Source organism: Panthera tigris, chromosome A3, assembly GCF_018350195.1.
Source record: "Panthera tigris isolate Pti1 chromosome A3, P.tigris_Pti1_mat1.1, whole genome shotgun sequence".
Taxonomy (NCBI): domain Eukaryota; kingdom Metazoa; phylum Chordata; class Mammalia; order Carnivora; family Felidae; genus Panthera; species Panthera tigris.
This window is the reverse complement of record NC_056662.1, coordinates 114,970,148-114,978,206: the sequence shown is the minus strand read 5'-3', so window position 1 is coordinate 114,978,206 and position 8,059 is coordinate 114,970,148. Positions and strand designations below refer to the sequence as shown.

At 42.7% G+C, this 8,059-nt stretch overlaps 1 long non-coding RNA gene across 1 annotated transcript; it reads right to left on the bottom strand.

Annotated features, from left to right (window-relative positions):
• Window positions 1-478: 478 nt before the first annotated feature.
• LOC107180240 lies at window positions 479-5,583 on the bottom strand. Its single transcript, XR_001511003.2, has 3 exons — window positions 5,386-5,583; window positions 2,595-2,717; window positions 479-1,098 (listed from the first exon to the last, which is right to left on the bottom strand). It is a non-coding gene; the product is annotated as an uncharacterized LOC107180240 (long non-coding RNA).
• Window positions 5,584-8,059: the final 2,476 nt, after the last annotated feature.

Genomic DNA, 8,059 nt, shown 5'->3' with positions numbered 1-8,059 from the left:
CCTCCAACAAAACACTAGACCCTGAGTTTTGCCTCAAATTCTGTTTTGTAGGGAACTAGGCTAATCTAAGGGGTTTAGATGCTAAATCTGGTAAGCATTATTTATTTATTTCATGGACATTTACAAAGCACTTGTTCTATGCCAGGTATTATTCCATGTATCTTACGGATGTGAACTCATTTTATCCTCATAACACTCCTGTAAGGAAGGTATGATTGCTATTCCCATTGTAGAGATGAAAATACTGTGGCAGAGTTTAAATGGCTATGTTGATTAGTGCTTTCCAGTAGAAAGTAATGCAAGTCACATATGTAGTTCTAAATATTCTAGTAACCGCATTAAAAAAGTAAGAATAAACAGGTGAAATTAGCTTTAATAATATGTTTTATTAATTCATATAGCTTAATATAGCCAAATATTATCAATTTTAACTTGTAATCAATATTAAAAATCTTCATGGGATACTTTACATTCTCGTTTTCATATTAAGTCCAGTGTGTATTTGATATTCACGGCACATCTCAATCTGCTCTAGCCACAATTCAAGTGCTTAATAGCCGCTGGTGGCCAGTGACTACCCTCTTGGGCAGTGCAGAAATAGATGATACGTTCTCTTGGGAGCAAATGAAAGCATAAAGAAGAAAAGAGTGCCCTCCAGACTTGGCTGGCAGTCCTCAAGCTGAACAAAACACGAATAAAGGTTATCTTTTCTCAGTAAGAGGACAGAACAAAGTAAGTGGTGGTTATTTTCCTCATTTTTCTTAATTCTTTGAGAATTACTGCGATACATCTGTCAATAAGAGCTGACATAAAATACAGTGAATACATAGCAAGCAGGTGTTTATACTCGGCTGGTATTTTGCACATACTCGCTAGTGCTTGAGGGTTTTATACTGCACACAAATAAAATTTGGGTATTTATTACTATTAAAATCGTTCCCCTCATTTGTGTGGTTGAAATAAACTTTCAGTTGAATTCAGTTTCAGTTTGGGTGATTACTTGCCGAATGCATGCCGTGTGCCAGTCTCATGCTGAGTGCTGGGACTATAGCAGTAGATGAGATGGATGAGTTTTCCACTCTTCAGGGAGCCTACAGTCTGGTTGGAGAGGAAGAGCAGTCATTAGGATGCAATGACAAAGCAATATGATGGTTGTTATGGAAGAGAAGGGCGGGGCACTGGGAGAGCAGGTAGAGGGACACCTGACCTGGAATCGAAGTTTAGGGAAGGCAGCAGGGAAAAAGTGATGCCAAACTAGAACCCAAACCATGAATAAGAGTTAATTAAACGTCAAGCGGGTGAGGGCATATGATGGAGACTTGGTGTGATGCAGGCGGAACTAAAGCCTATGTAAAGACCAGATAAAGAGGGTACAGCATGTTTCACTTACACGTGATACTGAAATAATAAAATGAACAAACAAAGTAGAAATGGACCCCAAAATACAGAGAACAAACTGGTGGTTAGGGGGTGGGGTGATGGGCAAAATGGGTGAAGGAGAGGGGAAGTATAGGCTTCCAGATATGGAATGAATAAGTCACAGGGTCAAAAGGCACAGCATAGGGACTACAGTTAATGGTACTGTAATAATGTTGTATGGTGACAGATGGTAGCTACACTTGGGGTGAGCGCAGCCTAAGTTACAGAGCTGCCGAATCACTGTTGTGCCCCCGAAACTAATCTAACATTGTGTGTCAACTATACTTCACTAAAAAAGAAAAATAGTAGTGCATAATCTAAAGAGAGAGAGAGGTTGAGAGAGACCAGGGCACATTCAAGGATCTAAAAGAAATTCAGAGCAACTGGATCAGAATACAAGGTGGGCACAGCGAGAGGTGAGGTCAAGGAGGTAAAGAAGAGACAGAAGAAAACAGAAGCTTTGACTGATTTAGACGGCATTTCTCAAAGTGTGGTTCCACTGAGCACATCAAATGCACTGGAAATGCTTCTTCAAAATGAGAATTTCTGGGCTCTTTCTAGGGCTGGGTGGGGTTTGGGAAGCACTGTGCTATTTACTTCTGTGTTTGGAAGCTTCCATTATAAAATGTTTTTATTTAAATGAATTTTCATGGCATTCATTCATTCATTCACTCATTCATTCATCCGACAACATTTGCCAGACACCTAGTATGTGAGTGGAGAGGATGTTTCATGCTCTACTCCCTAGTAGGTAGGGATCTACTCAAAGTGGAGCCACAAAGTCAAGGACAAAACCTTCTCTGGAGGTGACTTACAGTCATCTGTCACAGAAGTCAGTGCTAAGATCTCTTTTTAATGGACTTTCTTTTATTTTTTTGAGGATTTTTTTTAAGTGTATTTATTTTGAGAGAGTGAGAGCCTGAGCTGGGGAGGGACAGAGTGAGAGGGAAAGAGAATCCTAAGCTGGTTCCGAGTCATCAGTGCAGAGCCCGTGAACCGTGAGATCATGACCTGAGCCGAAATCAAGAGTCCGATGCTTAACCGACTGAAACACCCAAGTGCCCCAAGGATTTTTTTATTTTTAAGTCATCTCTATACCCAACATGGTGCTCAAACTTACAACCCAGAGATCAAGAGTCACATGCTTCACTGACTGAGCCACCGAGGGGCCCTACCTTTGTTTCTTTTAAATGATAAGGAATGCACAGTGATGTTTCCAAATCTGATGAGGCCAACAGCTCCTCTGGACAATGATCTGTCAAACTGATCAAGGAAAATTGCACGAAATATTCACAGAGCTGTGGAGGGAAAAACAAACATCATATGAAGTTTAGTGTCCCACGGTTAGGACTGGTGGTTCTAGAGAAAATACATCCACAAAACCTACAGACTGTTGATCTCTGGGTCATAGTGACAACCTAGGCAAAGTCTCCAGGAAGGATCACACACTGTTGCTGTAGAATTGGCTCTTAGGGCCCATAAGGCCCCTTGGAATGTTACCAGGTAAAACAACCTAAAAGAAGGCAGGCTGAGAACAAGATGGAAAGATGTAAGGTGCCCCATATCTTTAATTCCAAGTGATAACTAATTGCAAGACATACCATTAATTTAATAACAGATTTTGGGGGCAACCCTACCCCACCCCGTCAAATGTACACCCTGATTATAATATACATCCTAATTTCATCTATTCTAAATGTAAAAAAGAAAAGAAAAAAAAAGTGGCCCCTGAGAACTGATGTTATTTATTGAGACCCTACTTTGTAGCCTCATTTCTTTTAGCCTCATTTTAGTCTAACAATCCTTTGGGGAAGCACAGGCTTGATAACTAGCATAGGGTTCCCTGACCCCCATAAGTGGCAAAGCTGAGTTTCAAATTCGAACTTAGCTGTCCCCTAACTGGGATACACAGGACATTCCAGAGGGTCATCAGGCAAAAATAGTAATCAGGATACCACTTTGCAGACCCTTGACTTCCATAGGCCCTCTTCCCTAAAATGGAGCTGTCTGGGAATAAGAGAACTCACACACTGAGACTGTCCCAACTTTACAAAAGAAGGGGGACCCAACATGAGGAACAATTCCCTGGAGGGGTCCACACCCACAGGGTCTGTTGCACTCCTGCACAGGTGGTGGGAGTGATAACAATCTTCCTTTAACAATTTTGTTCTTTTTTCCCCCTGCTTTCATCAAAGAATGTATACTCTTAAGGGAGAGTCATATAGGAGCAACGAGAAAAATTGACCACTAAAATGGCTTTCTCCACTTTCAATGTAGTCAATAAAATACTTTGAAGCATTAAAAATAAATCAGGGGCGCCTGGGTGGCTCAGTCAGTTAAGTGTCTGACTTCAGCTCAGGTCATGATCTCATGGTTCATGGGTTCGAGCCCCGTATCGGGCTCTGTGCTGACAGCTCAGAGCTTGGAGCTGCTTCAGATTCTGTGTCTCCTTCTCTCTCTGCCCCTCCTCTGCTCATGCTCTGTCTCACTCTGTCTCTCAAAAATAGATAAATATAAAAAATAAATAAATCAGGACAGAAGTCTGTAGAGGAAGTAGGAATAGTAACACACGTTCAAGGAGGTAAAAGTATGTAGATATTTTGCATGTTAAATTAGATTTTTCATACATTTTAAAATGGATTGTGGTGGGTATGAAGTCACAGATGCTATAGTCACTGGATGTCATATTTCGTCAGATAAATTTAAAAGTGTGATGTAACAGTTAGTTTTAAATGTCAATATTTACAATATGCCAGAAATCACACACTTTGCAACTATTTAAACTTAGATAAACAATTTTTAGATTTCATTTTTAGGATGTGCTGGAGGCAGGGAGTGGATACCCATAGGAAATTATATTAGGGCTGCATAAATGAGTGAGCAAAGTTGCAGGCCACTGCCCCTGCCTGTCTGATGAAATTCTGTGTTGTTTTTCACTTCTCAAAACTGGTCTCTAGGACCTTCTCAATACTTGGGTAATAATTATATCAAAAGGCAATGAAGACTGGGGCTGGGGGTGGGGGGTGGGGGAAGGGATGAAATGGGAGTGGTTGGTAAATGTTTTAGTTATGGCTAAATTGGGGGGATCTAATGTGCAGCATGGTGACTGTCGTTAGTAATATGGTATTGTATACTTGAAATTTGCTAAAAGAGACCTTAAATGTTCCTGAGCTCTAGGAAGTAGGTAAGAACTAATCTATATTGACTGAATTACCTACCAAAGGCCTGGACCTATTGAGGCTTTGCACCTATCAGTCTTTACTGCTCATGGTGGGCACGATTATGGGGATAATTAGAGACTCAGGGTGGTAAAGGAGTTGCTAAGGCAACTTACAGCTGCTCTATGCCTAACAGCTACTGGTAAACCCTAGAACCAGGATTCAGCTCTGTCTTAATCCAAACCCAGTGTTCTTCCATTGGACCATGCTGCCTCCAGGAATCAGAGAAAAATCTGGGTCCACATTGGTTGTTTCCTTTCTCTGTGTAAAACGATGTAGACCACACAACCTTGCCCAATTCTTTCCTCCATTCCTCCTCACATTTTCTGAGGCCGGAGCATGGCCTCCCTCTAGCGTTGGGGCAGAAGGCTGGAGCGGCAGCTGGCCATCTTCCAAGAGAACTCAACCACATCCTCCCCTCCCCCCACTTCCTTCTCTGTCCAGGCTCCACAGTGAGCCCCAGACTTACTCCTCCAGAGCCACAGTGATCAAAGGAAGGGAAGAAAACAGTGGCAAGCCAGATCCCCTCTGACTTGCTGCTGAATGGGGATTTTGGTCGGATGTTGAGTTTACCTGGAATGCCCCGGTGCTATTTTGGGAAGGCAGACATCCTATGAAAACAATGAAGTGGAAAAGAAAACAGCAAAAGCAAAATCCAGAAGCCCAGTTGTTGCCAAAACAGCCCCACGCAGCCCTGGAATCACAAGCCAGTCACGCAAAGAGCTGAGACACCAGGTGTCCAACTTACCAGCAGGAAATGTGTGGTATAGGGAAGGGTCCCTTTGAAGTTCCCGACAAGTCAGTGACAAGATGGAGAGATCCTGGGAACAGCCTGCAGGTTAAGAGAAGAGCAGGACCTAGCTTGAGTTGGAGGTTCTGCTCCACCATTCCTTAGGCAAGTAGCCTCATCCAGAAGATGGACAGACTCATAATGGTTGCCCCTGGGTTTCTGTAAGAAGGCAAATGAAATGACAGAACCATAATATGTTGTGTAATACTATTTTTGCGCAATCTCTGAGAGGACTAGTTAGTACTGTATAACCAGTGATTGTCCTTAAAATTTCTTAAAGGAACAGAGAACACACCCATCTTCTACATGTAGCTTCTCTAGGATCCCAGAAAAGAAGCATGTTCTGTATCATTCTCTTTTCCACCAGGGTTGGGGGAAACTCCGTTCTGAAGTAGTCTGAGTCTGTGCATGGCTGGAGCAAACAGGAATCACAGTCATATAAATGAAAGTTTAGATATGTTGACATTGATTTCAGGTGAAAAATTTTCAACTACTGGCTTGTGTACAATCCTTTGGTCAAAAGGCCAAAAAAAGGAGGAGTAAACAAGAGGAAAGCAACTTTTAAAGGAGATTAGGAGCTCAGATGGAAAAGCCAGACAATAACAAGTATTGATAAAGATGTGCAGATAATCAGAACTGTCCTACACTGCTCTTAGGAATGTAAAATGGTGCAGCCACTTTGGAAAACAGTGTGGCAGTTTCTTGAAATGTGCAACATCGAGTTACCATGTGACCCAGCAATTCCACTCCTAGGCATCTATCCGCAAGAAAAAAAAGAAGTACGACCACATAAGAACTTTTCTGTGCATGGGGATACCTGGGTGGCTCAGTCGGTTAAGCATCCGACTTCAGCTCAGGTTATGATCTTCTGGTTCATGGGTTCAAGCCCCGTGTGGGGCTCTGTGCTGACAGCTTAGAGCCTGGAGCCTGCTTTGGATTCTGTGTCTCCCTCTCTCTCTGCCTCTATCCCACTCATGCTCTGACTCTCTCTCTCTCTCTCAAAAATAAAATCAACATTAAAAAATTTTTTTTAAACTTTTCCATGCATGTCCATAGCAGCATTATTCCTAGTAGTTAATGAGTGAGAACAACCCAAATGTCCATCAGCTAATGAATGGATAAACAAAAGTGGTATATCCACACAATGGATTATTATTCATTCAACAAAAAAAGGAAGCACCAGTACATATTACAATGTGGATGAATTAACTTATGTCAAATGTCCCAAATAAGCAAATCCATAGCGACAGAAAATGGGTTAGTGGTTTCTGGGGGCTTAGGGAATGGGAGATGGGGAGTGACCGTTAATGGGTATGGGCTTTCCTTTTAGGCCAATGAAAATGTTTTGGATTTATATAGTGGTGATGGTTGCACAATTCTAAATAGCCTGAAAACCACTGAAATGTACACTTTAAAAAGCTGAATTTTGTGGTAGGTAAATCATATCTCAATAAAGCTGTTGAGAGAGGAAGAGGGTAAGCAAGAAATCTCAAGTCCAGGATGTGGAAAGTAATAGAAGTTGCCTTAAAGGAGCAGAAGAAATAAAACGTGACTTGTTTGATGAGAATTCTAGATTGTAGGGAATGATCATCTGGGGGAAAAACCAAAGTTTACAAACTGAATAACTAGATTGTAGGGAACGATCATCTGGGGGGAAAAAAAGTTTACAAACTGAATAACTAGATTGTAGGGAATGATCATCTCAGTGGGGCGGGGGGGACCAAAGTTTACAAACTGAATAACTACTGAGAATTTGTTTAGGGGAAGAGAAAGAGAAAGAAATTCCACAGAGCCAGGTGGGACTGAACAGAAGGCCACATCCCTGTAAGATCCCCAATGCATAGTCTGACTTTGCTTTGTAGCCTGGGAGCTCCCTGTGCATATTATATAGTATTTTGGTTCTCAATGGACCAAATACTATATGGACATAGTCACTGGGGATTTATTGAGAATTGATTGTGTGCTACACGCCTTGCTAGCTCTGTGGGGAGAGAGGAACTGAGTGGAACCTGGGTACCCAAGAGCTGCCTCCTGGCTAGCCCCGAGTCCTCCAACTCACCTTTCCCTCCAAAGTCCAGAGCACCTGCCAATCTCTCCCATCCCACTGGTGGTCAGAATTCTAGGCCCTCCTTCATCCCCCTTGCCCAATCCCTGGGAATTCTGCAGTTACGTCTCTCTCAATCCAGCTTGTTTCCAGTGAATGTTTGATCAACAGCCTCATACGTCTGTCCCCTGTAGCTGCCATCTGCTCTCCATGTGGCTTCACCCCACACATGGTGCATCTCTCTCCCTGCATTCCACAAAGAAGCAAGGACACAAGACAGCTGGCGTAACTGACTTTTACAGTTTGGCAGAAATCAGGGACGGGGTGATGGCAGAGCAGAAGAGAAGGAAAAGCTGAAAATGGAGGAGAAGCCACCACTGTGCTGTTCCCTTGGCCAATCCTGCTCCAGGGACCTCTCATCAGCCAGCCATTCTGGTCCTCACGGCTCCACCCACTGCTGCTGTTTTGTCAAAGAACTATCTCCTCCTCCTTCTCTTTTCTTCTCTCCTCTTCCAGACTCTGTCAGCTCTTCAGAGGAAAGGCCCAAACCTCTTTCTTTTAGAGCTTCCAAGGATCCTTCACACATAT